At 39.9% G+C, this 23,044-nt stretch overlaps 1 protein-coding gene and 1 long non-coding RNA gene across 5 annotated transcripts in view; one reads left to right on the forward strand and one right to left on the reverse strand.

The window, feature by feature from the left end:
- Positions 1–3,796: 3,796 nt before the first annotated feature.
- The window catches only part of LOC310892139 (uncharacterized protein), a 66,702-nt gene continuing 47,454 nt past the window's right edge, over positions 3,797–23,044 (reverse strand). The window contains exons 1-2 of one of the 4 annotated variants that reach the window (XR_014577895.1): positions 6,248–6,593; positions 3,797–3,926 (exon numbers count right to left, since the gene is read on the reverse strand). The gene's annotated coding sequence lies outside the window, so the exon portion shown is untranslated. Of the gene's footprint in view, positions 3,927–4,160; positions 4,437–6,247; positions 6,594–21,507; positions 21,587–23,044 lie in introns of those variants that run through there. The other 3 variants (XR_014577896.1, XR_014577894.1, XR_014577897.1) reach the window with 3 other exon arrangements.
- LOC310892141 lies at positions 6,423–12,203 on the forward strand. The gene is made up of 3 exons (XR_014577905.1): positions 6,423–6,466; positions 10,933–11,006; positions 11,334–12,203. It is a non-coding gene; the product is annotated as an uncharacterized lncRNA (long non-coding RNA).

Here is a 23,044-nt window from a genome sequence, read left to right on the forward strand (position 1 = left end):
TGTTTCTTTACTAGAAGATAGCATTCTCTTATTTTTGAAGAACATTTAAATGAGCATTTCAACCAAGTCAAGAAAATGCATTTGGATATTTTCTGATTAGAATCTAATGATGTGGTGTTTACAGGATTATGTTATTTCTACTGCATCTAAAGTATTTTTACAAACTAAAAAGACAAAACAAACCATAAAAAAATCAACTTCATACATATGATCTTTTTATGTAAATATATATATATATATAACTCCAAAAATTCCAAAATTTATATCTCAACAAAATTTCCAGCTCCACGTTTAAAAGGTCAAATCTATGTTTAAGAAATCAGAACTATGTGTAAGAGATCAGATCTGTATTTTAACTCACTGTGTTCAGGAGGGTAGTTATATGTCTTTCAGGAAATATTCTCAAGCTCTTCAATTCTCCTGAATACATCCAGATTTTTGATTAACAATTTAGATACAAGTGACCCAAGATATAAGGTACAGGGAATTCTCCAGTCCCGTAAAATCAATGTAGAGCCACTGTCCTGAGCATAAAAATAAACACTTTGCTCCATGCTTCAGTTATTTATGTTTAAATGGAGTGAAGAACTGCCCAGTCTAGCAAGATGATGAAGGAGAAATAGTAAGGATGCATCAAATCAGATCAATGCAACTGATTTTTGTGGTTGCAACTTTCCTCCAATTGGCTTAATTTAGAGCCATTTTTGCTGCCTCTTAGTTGGTATTTTTATTGCCCACTCTATTTCTCGTGGTTATTGCTGGTTATGTATAGACAGAGAGACCAAACTACAAGTGCATTTGCTTTACAAATATTATAGCTTGCTAATTCCAAATGTCTCCATGCTTCACTTGACGCTAAGTGGCCTACTCTATGAAGAGCTACAAATATGCTACAAAGGTAAATTCCAGATAAGCTGGACATTCTGAGCACTTGTAAGAAAAGTCTTACACAGGACTTTGAAATTAGAACACTATTCCTGAACAACTCTGTTGGCTTCTAGCCTCTGATGACAGAGGTGATTAAGGATGTTACTCTACAAAGTGATATAATATATATCTTGTTTTGAAAACCTCAGCAGTTTTACCTATAGCTTTATGACCTTAACTTGCGTTCAGCAAAAGCACTAATGAGAATGTACTAATCAATAAATCAGTCAAGAAATCTGATGATAGAAGAAAATAGAAAGTAGTATATCCAGGGTGGCAAATACTGTTAGTTTACTTACTGTTCTCATCACATAAATTGTGGATGATGACTTAGAGGTCCATGTAAAGACAGTTCCTGGTTTAAAAAAAAAAAAAAATCTTCCTAAACCTGGGGATTAATATATTGTATTTAAAATATACACACACAAGAAAGACATGTTAAAACATGTCCAGAGGAGAGCCACAAAAATTATCAGAGGGCTGGAACAGCTCCTCTGTGAAGACAGGCTGAGGGAATTGGGGTTGTTCAGCCTGGAGAAGAGAAGGCTCTGGGGAGACCTCACATTGAGGCCTTCCACTACCTAAAGGGGGCCTACAGGAAAGCTGCGGAGGGACCCTTTCTCAGAAGGTTCAGTGATAGGACAAGGGGTAAGGGCTTTAAACTAAGAGTGTAGATTTAGATTAGATAAGAGGAAGAAATTCTTCATTCAGTGGGTAGTAAGGTCCTGGCATGGGCTGCCCAGAAAAGCTGTGGATGCCCCATCGCTGGAGGTGTTCAAGGCCAGGCTGGATGGGGCTTTGAGCAACCTGGTGTGGTGGAAGGTGTTCCTGCCCATGCCAGGGGGTTGGAACTGGATGGTCCTTAATATCCCTTCCAACCAAAACTGTTCTATGATTCTATGGGCAGGTTCAGAGAACTGGGCTTGTTCAGCCTGTAGAGGAAAAGGCTCAGTGAAATGTGGATAGAGTTCCCTGTTAGATACTGAGAAAAATTATTTTCCATAAAGATGGTCAAGTACTAAAACAGGTTGTTGAAAGATGTTGTGGAATGTACAACTTCAGAGGTGCTCCAGCTCAGTGGGACATGGACCCTCGTAACCTCATATAATTAGAGCTGCTTTGAGCATAAGGTTGGATTAGATGACCTCCAGAACTTCCCTTCCAACCTGAAATATTCTGTGATTACATGACAAAAGTCTTATGTCATCATCAGCTACTTAATTTGCCTGGTATTTGTGGGAATACTGATTCCACAACTGAATTTAGGACTGATGGCATATATCATGCAGATATTTCATTTCAAAGACAAAAGGAGCAGAGAAGAGAGACAAATACACTTTAACAGGAATTAACAATGGTAGAAATGAAAACTGAACTACTCCAGGTCTATATTCAAACTGTATTTCAATAAAGTCTTTCAAAAGTAGATAAATAAATAGATGTCATTTTATTCATTAAATATCTTACAAATATTAATTAAAAAACCCTGACATTCAATACCTCCTTTGATGGCGTTATCAAGAAGAGTGAAAGGTGATTTTATAAACCTGGAATTGTGTGCTTTAGAAATAAATACAAAAGGACAGAAAAAGTCTGAATGGCTCAGATAGAGTAAATTTTTGAAAGACAAACAAGATTCTGCAACTTTGAAGACTGATCTTAAAAAAATACTTTTTGTTCTTGGTATTTAATTGAAAGCGAAGGGAGCATCAAATGAGATTGTATTTTTTTTTGTTGTTGTTGTTGGTGGTGGTGGTGGTTTTAATGGTTTTCAGTTTTTCTTAGTATACTTCCCACAACAATGTGGTTTCTGCCCTCTTAATCAGATATAAGGTTCTCCTTGTATCTTGTCTGTTATAGCAGACAGGAGCAGATGCACTGGAAAAAAAATATTTTTTAAGGCAAATGTACAATAAAGTTTCCTTCATATTAGATATCACATTCCCCTTATATTAGTGACTGTCTTCAGTCTTGTGGGCTGGGATACTAATTATGTTAGCTATACTGTTAACATTAATTAGAATAACTCTGTATATTATTGCAACCATAGGACACTCCTTCTTCTATAGTGTAGATGTGTAATTTCCTGTGGCAATGAGTTCTTCAGGCTAATTGTACATTTTGTAGATAATTATAATTGTAGATAATTTTGTATTTTATTGGCTTTGACTGTTCCTCATACTCATTTCACTGGATGCCCTCTTGTTCAAATATTTGAGGCAGTTAGAGGAGGAGCTTTTAAATTTCTTTCCACGGGCCAATGCTCATTTTCATATTGTTATAGCTTCTTTTTTGTTCTTCCATTTTACACATGACATTAACACAATGTCTGCCTGACTCATTCCAGGCAACCATAAATGAACTCCATCATCTCTCAGTTCACTTTCTGAATCAATCTTACATAATTCAACTCCAGTTCAGAAGTCATAGATCCACTTCAGCATGAAATTGACCTAACATGTCTTGCAGCCTAATTAGCAAAGCCTGCAACGAATGGGCAAAAGTATCCCAAATTTATAAATTGTTAAAAGCAACAGAACTAGATTAGACTGAGTCCACACACACATACAACTACACTCCAAGGAAGTTCAGAATTAGGCTATAACCAAACCTCCTTCACAGATAACTCCCCAGTACCAAATCCTCTGTTCAAATTAACTTAATTGATATTACATCTGTTGGGAAAACCCACACTAGCTGGAGATTCCACGTTAGCACAGGAAACCTGCAGCTGCAGAAGAATTTTTCCTCCTAAACTATTTATTTTTAATAGAAACTTTAATATTTAGGATATATATATATATATATATATTACTTGTTTTCCATGAGAAGGATTGATTTTTAATGAGAAAACACCCCTGGAAACCTCAAATTCTGTATTTAGAAATTATGGAAGCTGAATCCCTTTGGTTCTGTAAGGGAGGTTCCACTTCCTTCATCTCTCTGGGAGAGGATCACTGAAGGACCACCACCTCTGTGCAGTACTTTCTTGTTCCAACCTGTTGATCAACGTCATGATGGGGCACATGTTGCAGTTCAGAGGAAAAAAAAAATGTAGGTTACAATGATATCCCTTTCTGGCCAGCAACTATCCTCATCAACAACTTAGAATATTTCTCTTTACATTTATAAAAGCAATTGTTATATAATTATTATATATATATATATTATCAAATATAAGCATAATATAACAATTTTATATTTAAAATGAATTAAGATGAAAGTAAAATTACCTCTTATCCTTATTAGATTTTGGACAGGGCACATAGTAATAATAGTTTTACAGGTAGTTATACGGTAATAATGGACAAGTGATAGTATTGACAGCTTCAGAACCGTCAGTTAATATCTGAGCTTTGGCATCAGTTTTCTTCTGTAATTATGAGGAATGAAAACATTTGTTTTTAGTAAGTAAGTGTAAATACAAATCCTGGGGTGTGGTGGTTTTACTCTGCTGGGCTGCTAAATCCAGGCAGTGTCTTCTACTGTTTCAGTTCACCACAACCACTCCATCTCCTCATAGAAAAGAGGGAGAAAATACAATGAAAAGAGCTCAAGGGTTGAGATAAGGACAGAGAGATCACCCACCAGTTACCATCACAGCCAAACAGACTCAGTATCAGGAGATTAATATAATTTATTGCCTATCACTAGCAAACTAGAGCAGTGGGTACTAAAAGCAAACTACAAACACCTTTCCCCCAATTCCACCCCCTTCACCCCCACCCCCCACCCCACCCACCCAAGCAGCGCAGGGGAACGGGGAATGGGGGCTGCGGTCAGTCCCTGACGCTTCGTCTCCGCCGCTCCTTCACGGTCCCTCTCTGCCCCTGCTCCCCGTGGGGTCCCTCCCACGGGATGCCGACCTTCCCGAACTGAGCCTGGGGGGCTGCCCACAGGCTGCAGCTCTTCCAGAACTGCTCCCACACGGCTCCGTACCACGGGGTCCATCCCCCAGGAGCAAACTGCTCCAGCACGGGTCCCCCACGGGCGGCAGCTCCCCCCAGACCCCCTGCTCCTGCGTGGGCTCCTCTCCACGGGCTGCAGCTCCGGCCCGGGGCCTGCTCCTGCGGGGGCTCTCCATGGGCCGCAGCCTCCTCCAGGCCACATCCACCTGCTCCACCGGGGGCTCCTCCACGGGCTGCAGCGTGGAGATCTGCTCCGTGTGGGACCCGTGGGCTGCAGGGGGACAGCCTGCTCCACCAGGGGCCTCTCCACGGGCCGCAGGGGAACTTGTGCTGCGTGCCTGGAGCACCTCCTGCCCTCCTGCTGCACTCACCTTGGGGGCTGCAGGGCTGCTTCTCTCTCCCAGCTGCTGTAGCACAGCAGATTTCCCCTTCCTTCAATCTGCTCTCCCAGAGGCCCACCCAGCATCGCTCATGGCTCAGCTCTGGCCAGCAGTGGGTCCCTTTTGGAGCTGTCTGGAGCTGGCTCTGATCTGACATGGGGCAGCTGCTGGGCTCTGCTCACAGAGGCCACCCCTGCAGCTTCCTGCTACCAAACCCTTGCCATGTAAACCCAATACATGGGGCTGTTGTAAGGCACTGTCTGAACTGGCCATTCTGAAAGCAGGTGAATTATCTGTAGAAAATATATGAAAATTAGGTTTTCATCAATATCTTTTCTTAGAAATAGTCTTAAAGTCTTGTAGAAAGAGAAAAGAAATATCATTAAACGTGAAAAAATATAGAAGCAGATATCTTACAATGAATCCTATGTATTACCATGTTAGATTCCAACTGATAAATTTTGATAAACTGGAGAGCAGCCACGTTACCAGTAAAACCAGTTTATATGCTTTGCCTCCTTTGAGCAGCAACGGTTGACACTGCACTGCACCAAAAGGTGAGCTATGCTGGCCGGCAAATACAACAGGCAGAGTGAGATTTACATTCTTAGTGTGTGCTAAAGGTTGAGAAATCAGATAACATGGATGGTCCATTTCCCCATGATCTGACTAAAGACTAGATAGCTCATGCAGGAACAGAAGATATATTACTAGTTCTCCTGATTTCTTGCATGGACCTGCAATTCTGCTTAAAATCCAGCCTACAATGAGGAACGATCTGTGAAGAATAGATGTCTAGCATCTTATTTTACTATTCATTTTTAATTTGAGACAGATACGTCACAAGGAGAGACAAGAATTTTTTATGCTTTCCAGAAAGCTATAGACTGGAAGATTAAACCGAGTGGACGAAGCAATAGAGAGAAGTCAATGATGAAAGGCTGTGTTGGTAAGCAAGGTACAAACGTATGACACCCAGGAAGATGTGGGGGCAGGAGTGTGCACCACCACCAGTTTTACCTTAAATGTTACCTTGAGGTGGAAGAGTTTGAATTCAGAGTATCTGCAGGAAGTCAGGAACACCACTGCCTCCCACAGAAGCAGCACACAGATTGATTAGCTGATTGCTTCCATGGTTGTGTGTGGGAGGAAGGGTCTCATGGCTTTATAGCCCTACCAAGAACCTGAGGGATGGGAACTGCTGCCATGCACAAGGACAACTGCTCCCAGGGCTCGCTACCTACATTTCAGGTACTGTATTTACACCACGCAAAGGAATGGCTAATTCTCAGCAAGTAGTATACACCATGTATTCCCTATGATTGGAAAGTTCTCTTAAGTGAGGGTGCTTTTTCAATCAGTTGCTTCATCCTTTGTCTTGAGGGCAGTGCTGCCCAGGACTGCAAAGGACACAACAGTGTTACTTGCAAGGACACAGGGAGAGAATCTCTGGTCTTCCCAAAGGAGAAGTAAACTTGTTTAATCTATTAGAAAAGGATATGAAGGCATCTGCATGCCACTAGGGCTTGGCATATATCATTATGAGCTAATTCATTTATGGACAGAATATCCGCCAGGGCTTTCTATTGACCTGGAAAGGCCAAGGAAGGATGCAGAGCACTAAGGGAAAAAAACCTCTCAGGGCTTTTGCACATGCCTGTAACAGCAACAAACCAGCCTTTCCACATCCAGTAGCTTAAAATAATATCTCTGTGCTGCATATCAGGGTGGGCCAGCTGCTCATTCATGACCTGTTATCACATTTCATCTCAAGAAGAGTGTCTTTTTAAACTCTTTTTCAATAATCTGATGATGCTCTTGTGCTTTTTCTATATTCAATAAAATCACTGTAAAGCGCATGTAAGACAAAGAGTCTGCTCTTGTCAGTAGTCACAAGAGTCGAGCATCAAGATTCAATTTTTAAGGTGATACATTTTTTTATTGCTGGTAATAAAAGCTGGAATTACACATGCTAAGGTAATTAAATCTCATGCTTTCAGGAAAAAAATGCCTCTGTCCTACTGATAGTTCTGGATATATGATTTATTGAACAGATGTATCTGTATCAGACACTGCTGAGCACAGAACAGTGGCTTGATGAATCTATTATGTCCCCTGAAGGGGAAATCACCATTCTTTTGGTTTGTGCTAGTCACAAGCTACATTAGCATAACAGATCAGACAGAGCAGAAGGCAACTACTGCTCTGGGAATAGAAGGCCAGGATCACATCCAAACTACAAGGCTTATTAGTGGAACAAGCAAACATCAAATCAGCATCTGCAGGACCTGATGGGATTCACTGTGGGATGCAAAATGGGAAGTCAGCATATTCTCTGGCATAGATCAAAAAGTCATTAAAATCAGAGATGTCACCAGAAGACCAGAGGAAATCTAAATGTGGTGCCAACGTTGAAGAATGAAGAGATGAGAGTAATAGACCAGAAAATTTGGCTTCTGTGGCTGTAAACATGCTGGAATGAATCTTTCACTTGAGGTAAGAAGTTATTAAAATAAATCCAAAGCAATGAAATGATACAGTGGCAAAATCTGAGTATTCGCCAATGCCAACAAAGGAATAGCTATGACCTTCTGTTTCTTTTTTTGCTCCAGGGGATTGACTAGTGGACAATGATTTTATAATGGTGTCAGCAATAAATACCGGAGAAGAGCTAAAAAATAAAAATTAAATAAAAATTAAAAATAAAAATTCAGAAAAGAAGAGATATGATAATAGAAAAGCAACAATTTTAAAGGAGCTATATTGAATTTTTATGTTTTGCTTATTATAGGATAAAGTCAAAGTCTCAAAGTAAAAAAGTCAGGAGATCAGTGCAGCAAGCAAGAGACATGGCCAAAGATGATAGGAACAAATTTATGTGGCAAAAGGGAATTTTTTAGCCTCTTCTTTCTTACTTCCCCTTTTCTAAGGGGATTCTTTTAGAATGCAAAATGGAGCCTACAGTTTCAATGAATTTAGTCCTCTCTTACCAGCAACCATTGCTATTCCTGAGCTTTCAGGCTTTCTTGCATTACAATGGACAGAATTATCAGGAGACCAGTGAATCATCGAATATTCATTTATGTCCTCCACTTCTTCTGACAATTATTATTAAGGGGGAGATGCTGGGGAAAATATATGCACACAGACCTGATTGCAAATGGTACGAGCAAGTTTTATTACATTACATGGAAACATGCCTAATAGGAATCCATACTTGAAGAAAAATTAACTGAACTGGTGAGTGAATCATTATCAATCTTCTCCATTCTATAGCATTAATAGAAATTACAAAAGACTCATGCTAGAAATCACTTTCGGAGACAGAAATGGATATTGCACTGCTTAAATGGATGTTCCAGGCAAACAGGCTATTTTAATCATGGTGTAAACTGCTGCCTCTTTGAAATACTCAGTGTAAACCTTAAGGGCATCCTTTTCACTAGGACATATGTGTTATGGTTCTGCATCACCACCTTCTAGAAACACGCCATCAGAAGTCCTGTTTGATTTTAAGCATTCCAATTTGTTTATTACTGGAAGACAATAATGAGGCATTATTTTTCTATATATAATTTTATGAAGCAGCATCCAGCAGCTCTGTAGATGCTTGCACCACACAAGATAAGCCAGTAGGAGCTATCTTTGCCTCAATAAAACTACACTTTTTCCTTAATTTCAAAAACATTCCCAACTTTTCCGTATATAGTACTTAAAACCACTAGGAGAATGCAGCTGGTTTGCTATCACAAAAAGCAGGAATCTGCCTGCTTCAGAGGCTCAGCTCCAAAGTGAATATTTCTAAAACAGGTTTCTGCAAGATGGCATATGCTCAATGGCTAGAAAAGAGAAAAAGCAAAATTTACTCATAATGAAAATTGGACTACATTCTACATCTCTGATTTTGCAGTGATTGTCAGCAATGAGACCTCCCTCAACCAATATAAGATCCTTTGAGAGGAAAGCTCTGGCTGGCTGTTTGCTCTTCTCATGATGCTGGAGCAAGCAAAAGGCCTTTCTCTTCTTGCTTTTTGAAGTGAAGTTTATAAGGGAAGGAGAGTTGGAACTACATAGATTTTGCATTTGCTGCTGCTTAGCCAAGAACAGCACCAAGCATGAGTTTTCAGATCTTGATAAGAATTCATCAAAGTCCATCCCGCCCCACCCCATCCCATCCTGTCCTGTCCCATCCCGTCCCGTCCCATCCCATGCCCCTCCTCCCTCAGGAAATCTTGAACAATTCTTTGCTATTCAGCTGAATTAATCCCGTTTTAGGACTTGGGAAATGAAGTAACATAAAAATATCATTAAAATTGTAACTTTAGGTAGCTCTTGGATCATGTCAAGGTAATGACTCGTAGAAATTCACCTCTGGAATGTAAACACCTTTTTCCCATTTCATGCTTGCTTTTTTACCCCTTGGAAACTCCCAGTGATTTAAACAGGATTTTGATCACTTACTTCTGAAAGAGGAAGTCTTAATATCCTTTACATTCATCTAATTTTAGGGCAAGAAGATTTTCTAGGACATACTTAAGCTGAACCTTCTCAGAAAAGAGGGGAGAAGGGAGAGAGTATTTCCAGTTGCTCAAACTCATTTTTCTCCTTGGGACAAAATAGAAATTCATGACCATTCTGCTGGGTTGCCACAACCACTCTTTTGACCTGGTCTGAGGAGACTGTTCTCTGTGAGGTGAAAACAGGTTGAAATTAATGACTGGTTAAGTTACTGTGTTACCTTTATGTGATTACTGCACATTGCTGGATAGCTGAGTTAACACATTACCTGCAAATTAATATTTATTGCTATGGGATTGTCATTAGCATCTTATTGTGAATTGAATTGAGCCTTGGAGCTTCTTGTGGGGTTACTTTCATTATTTAAATCTAAAGCCTTATTGCTAGACACCTGGGAAGATTTTGAATTACACTAGCAAGCAAACAGCTAGAAACCTACAGCAACCACAAGGGAAAAATCTTCATTTAGAAAGAAAAAAATAAATGCTCTAAGAACACAAAGATCAAGAGATATAAAGATTGATAAACTTATAAAGACAATTAAAACAGCAACAGCAAAACACCTTTTTAAATAGTAGCTATTTTTAAATACCATCTATCAGAACACTGGCATGGCTGGGTAAGAAGAAAGTATTAATTAAGCCAACCTTGTGGGATTTCAAACAGCATGTTTCTTCCCTCACATTTTTATGCTATTAAAAACATCCATGCTGATTTGGACAGCTTGCTATTATCCCAGCCCTTCCCTAGTGCATTGTGTGTGTTGTGGCAAGGAAAGGGGGAGAATATTTTTAATCTCTGTTTCTTTAAGGAAAGTAGTTCATGTGCCCATGCTGTTATTTTCTTTCTTTGTCTTATTCCTTCTCCAGTCACATTTCAATGTGATTGCCAATGTGGCAAAGGATTAAAATTATCTAAAGTAGATAAAATTCATGTACATTTATGCCCTCTAAGTGCTTGAATGAAGAGAAGGGCTGAAACACGAATTTCACATCTTAGAAAACCCCAAGAAGATGCATGAAGGGGAGAAAGCTACCAAATACCCCCAGACACGGGATGCTTCAGACAGAACTCACAATTGCCGAATTCAAGGAAAATTAAGCCTCATTAGCTATGACTGTCCCAGAACTCCCTCTTTTTTCCTCCATTTTTGATAGCTGCTTATTTGTACAGATATTAAGGTGTGCTGGATTTCACAGGACTGACTGAAGGCTTTTGAAGACAGTGGGAGTGTGTCCATTGGCCCCAAAAGGGTTTGCCCTAACACAGCAAGGTATGACTAATTTGAGCAAACAGAGATGTTTCTTTGCCAACTATACAGTTTGTTCCTGCTACAGCTCTGTTACTGTTAACATTATAAAAGGTTTATATATCACAATGCCAGTCAGTAGACATGGCAATCAAAAGGTAATGCTGTTTTCCCAGAAACTAAAATGTGGGGGGTTTCACACGGTCTAACTTTAGGTCTTCTAACTTAACAGCTTAGTCTTGCTGAGTTTTATATCCTGCTGTAGTTAAAGAATGTTGTTTCTCCAGAAAGAATACAAATACAAATACCTCTATGAAGTAACTCTTCAAATGGATTTCTTTCTCTTCATAGACGACATGAATGTTAGATGGTGATTCAAGCTAAATGGTGAGAACTTTGCCTCAGAGAAGCTGGCACAGCTCCTGAAGACCATGGGAAAGAACTGCCTCTATAACTCATCCTCCTGTGAGCTGACTTTGTACATTTTTAAGACTCAGGCAAGCTGGTTAATGATAGTCCACCTTTTTATGCTCCTGCCCCTGGATACTTAGCATGAATAAAAATATAAATAATAGCCATAAATTCACCCCCATTCACCCAAGAACCATATCTATGTTTTAGCTCTCTTTTAGATCTCCTGGCATAGTGTATTCCACAGGCAAGCTACGTGTTTTTACTACTTCCCTTATAACAGTTTGCCTTCCATATATTCACCAAAACCCAAACAGCTCTCTAGCATTTTGATGATCCACGTTGTCATATATCTTCATACTATTCTGCAAATATGCATAGTCATTGTTTATAAGAAATGAAGCTGCAGATTACACCCAAATCCTGATCACCAGTATCCCACAGTCTTTACCATATCATGACTGCCATCATTATTCTTTGTACTTGTTCGGTAGAGTAAAACAGAAATGAAGGGCTGCTGAGTTTTGTTACCACACTAGAAATCCCATGTACATCAACAGAAGTTCATCATTACCTTTTCTTCTGGTATCTATTGCTGGCAGTTCAGTGGGGAGGGGGTCATCCTGGCTTCCCTCTACTGACTGCATGTGAGACTGACGCAACACAGCCCCTTTAAAATCAAGTCATTGTCCCACTGTTGACAACCCTAGACCTGCCCGTTTCCAGTTCAGACTTACCAGGATCTCCTCTTGTCAGAAGACAGAAGTTCTGCCATAAAAAATCTATGGCCAACCCCTTCTATGGGGTGACTATTAGCTGCACAAGTGCAAAACCAGACAATGGGAATTTTTGTAGTGTTCTACATAACAGAAGGCACATAAAATATTACACTGCTTGCACACTGGATTTGCTACTAATTTATATCATTGTCAGTGGGGCTAGGACTGGGTATCTAGTAACTAGTGTCTCAACCAACCAGAAGTAATCAAGAGCCTGTTTCTTACGCAGTGATCCTAGCTAAGGCTAATTCTGGAGGAAAACAAAACTCCACTCAAATAGGAATGACACATTCTGCCCTGAAGTGCCCTGAACTGCTTCAGCTTCCCTGTGTGGATAAATCACAGCAAATAAGACAGCAAATGGTCTGAAGAGGCTGCCTAGTCTAGTTCAGTGTTCCAACAGAACCATTCACATCCGTTTATCTTGCTTTCCTAAATAACACTTTTCTTGTGCCGCCCTTACAAGCTCTTATCTATAGGATTCATGCCATTGATCTTAACAGATCTATGTAATGGAACAAAGACTTCTCACATGACTAGGGTCACATGCCAAATGGAGTAAGAATGTATTCATCTGCTGGATAATTTGATCCTGCAGGGTGCCATCAAGCTGCTGAGTAATCTGTACTCTGACTGAAGCTACAGCCTGTTAGAAAACTTGTCTCCCAGAAAAATAAAATAAAACCATTTGGTGTGTCTCCACCCAGGACTGAAATCACATTGTCTAAATCAAAGCCAGCTGGGAAGCAGAATCATGACAGATTACTGTGCCATTTCTCACAGCACCAGTCAAAATCACAGAATTACAGAAGAGCTGAGTTGGGAAGGCACCTCTGGAGGTCAACTAGACTATACCAGACAAGAATAGTTCAGTTGCAAGGGACCTACAAAGATCATCAAGTCCAACTGCCTGACCACTTTAGGACTAACTGAAAGTTAAAGCATAGTTATTAAGGGCGTTATCCAAATGTCTCTTGAACTAGTCTGCTTTCTAGCCACACGTCTCCCAGCCTGTACCTGTGCCCAGTGTTACTCTGTTCCAGGTGCAGAACTCAGCATTTACCCTTGCTGAATTTCATGCTGATCACCTAGATCACTCAGTTCAATCCCCTAAGCAGAGGAGGGTCAAGCAGAACAGATTGCTTAGGGCCATGTCCAGTTGCATTTTGAGGATCTCCAATGATGGAGACTCTACAACACCTCTATGCAGCCTGTTCCAGTCTTCAATCATGTGTACAGTAAAAATGTTTTTTCTTATGTTGGCAACATCCTAGAAAGAGGATAAGCAATTGATCTGAATTATTAAAGCAATAGGTTATAAAAATGTCTATAAAAATAAGCTAAAACAAAGAAATATTCCTGGCAATATATATTAGTAGGATAAATCACAGCTAAAAACCAAGTCAGAGCTGCAAGGTGTCAGTAAACTGAAATTTATATACTATCAGAAACAAATAGCCTGGAAATCTATGGCACAAATAATAATCTAATACATACGCTGACCCCAGAGAGGTTTCCTTTTGTATGCTCAAAATCTAGTTTATGGGCAAAAAGAAACACACCTTATATATAAAAGCCAAAACTTATATAAGTGAAATCTTAACAGTTTAATTCAACAATCATTATTAGTCTAGATACAATTAACATAGAAAAAGAAAGAACACACCATAACAGTTAGAAATCTCAATAATATTAATATTATAATTTAAATTCTGACAAACACAGTTTCTTTTCTTTTTTTTCTCTTTTTCTTTTTCTTTTTCTTTTTCTTTTTCTTTTCTTTTTCTTTTTCTTTTTCTTTTTCTTTTTCTTTTTCTTTTTCTTTTTCTTTTTCTTTTTCTTTTTCTTTTTCTTTTTCTTTTTCTTTTTCTTTTTCTTTTTCTTTTTCTTTTTCTTTTTCTTTTTCTTTTTTTTTCTTTTTCCTTTTTCTTTTTCTTTTTTTTCTTTTTCTCTTTTTTTTTTTTCCTAATATTATGCTTACCCTTCCATTGATCATCTGATCTTAAAATCAGTAGGTACAAACAGATAGAGAGTGTAGGACAGTGAGTCATCAGCCTCTGGAGTCCTCCAGGAGGAAATGCTCATGATGATGGTTTCTTTTTCCTCCATCAGGATCCACTTGGGGTTATTTTAATCTATTTGCTAACATGCTTTTAAAGCTTTCTTTTTCTTCATTGTTTTCCATCTCCATGTTACACCTGAATTTACTGTATTTGGTGCCACTTATATGTTAGCTATTATTTCTTTGAACCTCTAAAGCCTTTTTAGTCCAGCTGCAAGTCTACACTTCTTTGACCATTTCTGAGTTGTTTATAGTGTCAGCTTGTGCCCCATCTCCTATTATCCCATATCTCTGTTTCTCTGTATCCCATGTTGTGTCTCCAGTTCTCGAGACCTCTACTCTCATACCAGGACTGTATTTCTCTACAGTGCATCATCGTGTTACTCATAAATATTTAATTTTGTACAAAATCATGTGCTTATTAATCATTGCTGCTATGTACATACAACTACAGTGGTACCTTAGAAAGATAAAGAAGTAACATCAGGCATAAAAACCTGATCAATTAGAAAAAATTGCTGTCACAGCTAAATGAAGTAAAGCTGCAGGCAGGTAAAAAAAAAAGTTCACACAGAGGAAGGCTGACAAGCCTCACTCTTGAGTCCTTGCAAGCTCTGCAACTACAAAGATACACTTTGGAGGGGATGAATGTGCTTCTGAGGTGAAAACACCTCAGGTTCAGAGCTGAGGTCCTCTTTGGAGAGGGGAAAAGATGCCCCTATCTTTTTTGAGCTGCTAGACTTGGAGGCATCTGACATTTCAGCTCTGATATGTCTACATATCATACTTATACACAGGTTTGAAATACATTCCTAAATAAATATTTTGCAATTGTACTTGCTATACAGAGCATACTATACTTAATGTTCATAAGTCCTATACTTAATGTTCAGGGCCTGATAGGATTCGTCGCAGAGTACTGAAGGGGTTAGTGGACCTTATAGCTGGACAACTCTCAACAATTTGAGAGGGTCTTGAGAGTCTGGGGAGGTCCCTGTCGACTGGAAGCTAGACAATGTTATACCCATCTACAAAAAGAGCATGAGAGAAGACCCAGGAAACTACAGACCTCTTAGTCTAATCTCAGTTCCTGGAAAAGTTATGAAGAAGATCATCCTGGGAGATATAGAAAGGCAGTTAAAGAACAAAGCTATTATCAGACATAGTCAAAAAGGGTTCCTGAAGGGAAAATCCTGCCTTGGTAATTTGATGTCCTTGTAGGATAAGGTCACCTGCTTGGTGGATGAAGGGAAGGTGGTGGATTTGATCTGTCTGGATTTTAGTAAAGCCTTTGATACTGTCCCTCACAGCATCCTTCTGGACAGATTGTCCAACTGTGAGATGAATAGAGTAGGATGAACACTACACTGGGTGGTGAACTCACTCAATGTTAGAGCTCAAATGGTCATAGTGAATGGGGCTACAGCTGGCTGGTGGACAGTCACTAGTGGTGTTCCCCAGGGCTCAATTCTAGTGCCAGTCCTGTTCAACATTTTTATCCAGGATCTGGATGGAGGAGTGGAATGCATCCTCAGCAAATCTGTAGATGACACTAAGCCGGGAAGTGCTGTTAACTCCCTGGAGGGACAAGAGGCCTTGCAGAGGGATCTAGACACATTGGAGCACTGAAAGATCAGCAAAGGCATGAAGTTCAACAGTGGTAAAGGCTGGGTGCTGTATGTGGGAAAGAGTAATGCCAGAAAATGAGCATTGGGAAATAAGTATCTGGAGAGCAGCTCAGCAGAAAGGGATTTGGGCTTGCTGGTTGATAGCACACTCTGCATGAGCCAGCAGCCAAGAGGGCAAACTGCATTTTGGGATGCATTAAACACAACATGGCCAGCTGGTAAAAAGAGATGATTCTCCCACTTTATTTAGTGTTGGTGCAGTCTCACCTGAAATATTGTGTACAGTTCTGGGCTCCACAATGCAAAAAGGATGTTAAGGTACTCCCCTAGAGGAGGACAGCAATGCTGGTAGAAGGGCAGGAAGGCATGTACTGTGAGGAGAGGCCGAGGAGCCTTGGGGTGCCCAGTGTGGAGAGGAGGAGGCTGTGAGGAGGCCTCACTGTGCCCTGCAGCCCCCTGAGGGGGGAAGCGCTGAGGGAGGTGCCAGTCTCTGCTCCCTGGGACCGATGGCTGGACACACATGGATGGCACGGAGCTGGGCCAGGGGAGGGTCAGCCTGGGCATGAGGGAAAATTTCTGTGCCATGAGGGTGGTCAGACACTGGGACAGGCTTCCTACTGAGGTGGTTGATGCTCCATGCCAGTCACAGTTCAGAGGCATTTGGACAACACTCTCATTAATATGCTTTAGTTTGGGGTTTGCCCTGAAGTGGTCAGGCAGTTAGACTGTCAGGCAGTTGGACTCCAAGAGTCCGACCTGGAGTACTGCATCCAGATCTGGGGTCCCCAGAACATGAAAGATATGGACTTGTTAGATTGGGTCCAGAGGATGGGTACAAGGATGATCGAAGGGTTGGAGCACCTCTACTATGAAGGAAGAATGAAAGAGATGGAGATGTTCAGCCTGAAGAGATAACTCCAGGGTGACCTTATTGTGGCTTTTCAATACTTAAAGAGGGCTTATAAAAAAGATGGAGAGTGACATTTTACAAGGACAGTTAGTGATGAGATAAGGGGGAAATGTTTTAAACTAAAAGAGAGGAGATTTAGATTAGAGGCCAGGAGGAAATTGTTCACTCAGAGGGTGGTGAGGCCCTGGCCCAGGCTGCCCAGAGAAGCTGTGGATGCCCCATCCCTGGAGGTGTTCAAGGCCAGGCTGGATGGGGCTTTGGGCAACCTGGTCTGGTGGGAGGCGTCCCTGCCCATGGCAGGGGGTTGGAACTAGGTGGGCTTTAAGCTCCCTTCCAACCCAAACCGATCTATGATTCTAGGATTCTAGGATATCATCTTTGAAGGTCCCTTCCAAGTGAACTGTTCTATTCAATTATACCCTTCTATCTGTCTGGTCATTGGCCTCTCTTGATCCAAACATTTTTGCAATAGAATACTGATAGGTAAAAATCTCCATTTTTAGGTGTATTTTGATTAAGATTGGATAACTTTTCAATAGGTATGGCAGGAGAATAAAAATATCCTCTCTATGGTAGCATAAAATTTAATCCTGTGGTTATGTCAGAGTGCACAAAAGCAATAGTACCTGTCTGCATTAGGACCAATAATTCTATACAGCTCAGTGACATTATGCCCCTTAGCTTTTTTCTACCTTCACCTCTGAGAAGAAAAAAAATAAATATATATTTTTTTATGTATATCTATGGGTGAAGAAAAGGAAAAATATGCTATAAAATAAACACTGATAGCCTTCAAATTTCAGGTGGAATGAAAAGACCAAGAAGAGATGACACAGCCAAGTTGCTGTCTTCCCATGTGCCTCAGTTTCCCAGTTTCTAAAATTGGAGAAGTGATAATGATATGCTTTTAGATCACCTGAAAAAAAAAAAATCAATATCAAATTTTGTCCCTTGTGATTGGAAAAATAGACAATGTATATCTCTTCAGAATGAGAACAGGAAGTTTCAGAGCTTTGGTGTGTAGACTAGGCTTCATAATTAGTTAGCATTCCAATTATGGCAAAATTTTTGTAACACTATAAGAAAAAAATGTTTCTCAGTGATAATATGTCAAAATAGTAAAATATGATCGAAACATCTTTCAAAGGCACAATTTTCCGTCTGAAAATGCTGATTCTATGCAATAAAAACATGGAGCAATCATTTAGCAATTTTCTTAATTTTCAAACTTTTTGATTTATTTAAAATGTTTGGAGTTTATCACTGCTGTATCATTCTTACACTGAAGTTTTATTACAGAATATATTCTGAACGGTAGAACAATGAATTTGAGTATAAATGAAAAAAATTTACAATGTGATCTGTTAAAAAATACTCTTAATTTGAGATAAAATAAAATTGCAAAATCACAGAAATTACTATGGGACAAAATTTTCAAGCCACTAACTTATCCTTTAGTTAGTCACATAATGTTTACATCTAACAGTTACAACTGGAAAAGTGAATCCAAATGTGCTCATGATAATATTAGTGTTGGTCACAAAATATATCAGTACCAGATACTTAATTACTGTCTTGGAAGAATAATCCTCCTCCTTTCACAGTTGTGGAAATTTCTTCTCTAGTTTTCTAAAGTGCGACATCCAAAGATATTTCAGTTTTTGGCAACCCATGTTAATTATAAAATGACAGCTTGACATGGATTTTCAGAGACTGTCTAAAATCAGCAGTAAACACAAATTATCTCAAGAAAAGAAGATCTGGGAGTTTTCATTTTAGATCTGGAAGGAAATTCTTCATTAGCCTTGTTCATTAGCTTGATGGGGTTTATAGTGAATTTCTAGTCTGTCATGTGCATCTATGGAATAGGAAAAATTTCCTCCATAAAATTCCTCCAGAATTTTCTTATCCATTCCTTATGGATTTCAGGTCTGTGGGCTCCAGATCAGGGATCCACAAAATATCTTGGTATGAGAGAAGTCCAGGTAGGATATTTCATAAAATAAGTCTGGCAAGGTTTGAGAAGCTCGGACTTCTGATTTTACTTTAATCCAAAGCAAACTGTGATCTGCCAGTCTCCTTGTTTTAGCAAGCCTTGGATCAGACTCTGAAATTATGTAATAAGACAAAAGGAAGCAGAGGATTTCCCCAAAAATATCTCCCTTACTTCAGAAATGCAACTATCTTGGCATAAGTATCCTCATTGTCTTTGTTGATAGTCATTTTGGTGGCCACTGTAGTATCACAGAGAGTCACATATCATAGAATCATGGAATCGTTGAAGGGACTGTCATGATTTGAGCTGGAATGAAGTTCATTTTCTTCACAGAGGCTCATATGATACTGTGTTTTGGATTTTGGTGAAAACAGTGGTGATAACACACTGACATTTAGCTGTTGCAGAGCAGTGCTCACACAGAGCCAAGGACTTCTCAGCTCCTGGTGCTGCCTTGCCAGCGAAGTACCTGGGGGTGCACAAGGAGCTGGGAGGGGACAGAGAATCACAGAATAGCTGAGGTTGGAAGGGACCCCTGAAGATCATCTAGTCCAACCCCCCTGCCAAGTAGGATCACCTAGAGCATGTTGTGCAAGATGGCATCTAGTTGGGTTTTGAACATCTCCAGAGAAGGAGACTCCACAACCTGTCTGGGCGGCCTGTTCCAGTGCTCTGTCACCCTCACAGTAAAGAAGCACCCTCTCATATTGAGCCAGAAACTCCTGTACTTCAATTTGTGCCCCTTGCCTCTCGTCCTCTCACTGGGCACAACTGAAAAGAGACTGGCTCCAGTTCTGACACAGCCAGGAGCTGACCCAGACTCGCCAAAGAGATGTCCCATACCATTTGGTGTCATGCTCAGCAATAAAAGCTGGGATAAAGGAGGAAGGGGGAGATGTTTGGAGCGGTGGTGTTTGCCTTCCCAAGGATCTGTTAGGCATGATGAGCCCTGCTTTCCTGGAGGTGGCTGGACACCTGCCTGTTGATAGTAAGTAGTGAATGAATTGTTTGCCATAAAAGATGTTAAGTTTGTAAGGCATGACTTCCCCTTCATGAACCCATGTTGGTTTTGACCAATTACTATATTGTCTTTCAAGTTTTTTTCAGTAATTCCCAGAATAATCTTCTCCATAATTTTGCCAGGCACCAAAGTGAGATTGACAGGCCTATAATTACTAGGGTCTTCTTTCTTACCCGTCTTGAGAAATGGAATAACATGAGCAAACTTCCAGTCAACTGGGAGCTCTCCATATTCCCAAGACCACTGATAAATAATTGAGGGAGGTCTTGCAGTAACATCATCTAACTCTTTCAGTACTGTGGGATGAATGCCATTGGGCCCCTTAGACTTATGTACATGCAGGTGCAGCAGCAAGTCCCACACAAATTCAACATCGAGCTGGGAGCTTATCACTCCCCCAAGTTCAAGGTGGAGAGCATCTTTTTGCTCAGTCAGATAATGACACAAAAAAGTGGAATGGTTTTAAACTACAAGAGAGGAGATTTAGATTAGATGTTAGGAGGAAATTCTTGGTTGGATGAGGCCCTGGGCAGCCTGATCTAATGGGTGGCATCGCTGCCTGTTGTATGGGGGTTGGAACTGGATGACCTTTAATATTCCTTCCAATCCAAGCCATTCTATGATTCTATGATTTTATCTTTCTCTTGGAATATGAATGAGCAACTCTCAACTGATTTACCATAAAATCTGGGGGAAAAAAAATCTGGTGGCTTAGCACCCATGTTGATTGCCCATTTTTTGTAATAAAAAGAAATATTTAAAATGTACAGTGAGCTGCCAGGTGATGTCTCTTCATGAATGTCTAGTTCTAAGTCCTCAATACATTTCCCTCCAGCTCACTAGAACTGGAGCTTAGGTCATCAACATCATACCAGTCAGAGGTTCATTTTATTTGATCATGAGGAAAAGCTGATAAGGATGACTGTCAAATGTAACCCAGCAAGCCTTGCAGAATTTGTATCAGGCATTCTTACCTAGCATAAACCAAGGCATAAACTAGGATGGCAATTCCTTCCTACAAAATTGTGTTTTCAAATGTATTGTTATACATAAATACTTCCATCTAGCCAAAACACGGTTGCAAACATTACATTTTGCACTAACTCCAAAAATAAACTTAGTCAATGACTGCTCTGACATCTAAATTTTATGTGCTTGACTCTGGAGTAGAGTTTAATATTAAACAATCATTTGAGAAAGCATTAGAACTAACTACAGCAGAGATCTCTCCTACCCTGAACAACTGCCCTGCTCAATAAACTACAGTGCCATGTTCATGCTCTGTTGCATCACCAAGACAATGAATCTTGAATTGTTGCGCTGAGAAGGGGAGTTGAATTCCCCCTCCCACTTCCCCCCCAATACCTACGTGCACTTGGGTAGGCAAAGAATTTCCCTGAATGCTGGCAACTGGGGAGCTGACATCTGTCAAAAGGGGAAAGGTCTCCTGCTTCCAAATACTACTGTTTAAGAGAAAGAAAAACTCTTCTTCAACTGAGTTTCAGAAGGCAGTAGCAAATGTCTTGGAGACTATTCTTACAGAACCGTGTCTCACGTGTTCTGATCCTGAGAAAATCCCTCAAGGGAGGTGGGCACAGGAAAGTGTGACATCTGGATCACAAAGTTAAGCATGACAGAAAGGCCAAGCTGGTCTGTAAGTGTCTGGGTCACACCAAAATTAAAAAATAAGTAAATAAAAAATGAGCTGATGGAGTTATTCACCTTCAGAACTGGGAGGGATCCTAGCAGGAGTTTTGGGGATTGAATTCCACCTCAAACGTTCTTCAGGACTGGACCCTTAAATACATAAACTGCAATCAGGACAGGACAGACAACAGCAGACAAGCTGATCTTTTCTGTTTTCTAATCCATTGAAATTTTTATTAATTTTATAGTTTTGATTGCTAAAATATCTGTCACAAATGGTACATTGTGGGGAACAGTCAACACTGTTTTGACTCATGGTGTAGGTGGGTCAGTTCAGAGCCTCACACTCAAAGAGAGGTTTGCTATTTACTTTAAAGGAGGGATTAAAACTTAGCCTTACTTTTGTAGGTAGGAGAATTTCTTCCTCTCTAAGCAGAGTAGTGCTACTTAAACATCTTTAAGCTAGACAGAGATCTCTGTATGATAGGTAGTAAAAGTTTAGTTCCTAATTCCACAAAAATAACATACAACATGCTTAGCTTTAAGGAAATTAAGAGCTAGAGTGGTGATGCTCAGTTCAGACCGAGTTTTCCATTGTTTTCCAAGCTGCTACTTCACTGCATTTTGATAAGCTGGACTTCTGAAGTCTTTATTATCCAGTGTCTTCATTTTAAAATAGGGACAGAAATTGTGGACTTCATAGCTGCATTATCAGGTTTCACTTAGGGGAGCTAAATTTTGTTTGAGGATAAACTTGCACTAAGATCTTTGCCTGGAAATTACCACATAAGAAAGTAATGTCATAAGGAAAAAAAAAGGACATAGATTTCTAGAGATGACAGGCATTATCATTGGAAACTTTAGGTCACCAAAAACTTTCTTCCTTCCTCTGAAAAACACATGAAAAATTTTGGTCTTTGATTATACTTCCTTGCATGTGGATTTGCATTTCTATACGTGCACAGTAGTCTATAATGCTTTATGCAGGCTCACAGTCTTGCAGATTTTTACAGTTATGGAGATGTGTGTCCAAATACTGGTGAGCAGTACAGAGTCTTGGTAGATAATCAGCTTAATTTTCTTCTTCATCTGTTTTCGTTTTTCTCATTTTCCGTTGGGGGACTCATCCCTCATCTTATTATAACTTTGTGACCATTTATTACATAGTTTTGGTACATTGCCTTTGTGGAATTCAGTTATTGCAAGTCATAAATTGATATTTTTACATCCACCTTGTGACGCTGACATTTACAAAACTATCTAAATGACCATTGCTTTTAAACGAAGCTAGGAAAAATATACTACAATACCAGACGTTAGTTCTGGTCGAGGAGATTCTTTGACAGAGACAGAATGATTCCATTGTCTAGGGACTGAATCCTCACCTGAGAGGAAAATCACCTTGTTGTAATGATAATTTAATAGAAGCGGCTGGCAGTCAGCCCTCTGCCCCCTCCACTCTCAGCAGCATACTCTGCCTCTCAGCTGAGAACTTGTGGAACACGTCTTGCTCTTCCGAGATTTACACATCTTTAAATACTTCATGTATAATGCTACAGCTTCCACAGTAAAGACTGAGAACTATTCAATCAATTCACTGTTAACCAG

Source organism: Anser anser (genome assembly GCF_964211835.1).
Source record: "Anser anser genome assembly, chromosome: 1".
Classification (NCBI taxonomy): Eukaryota; Metazoa; Chordata; class Aves; order Anseriformes; family Anatidae; genus Anser; species Anser anser.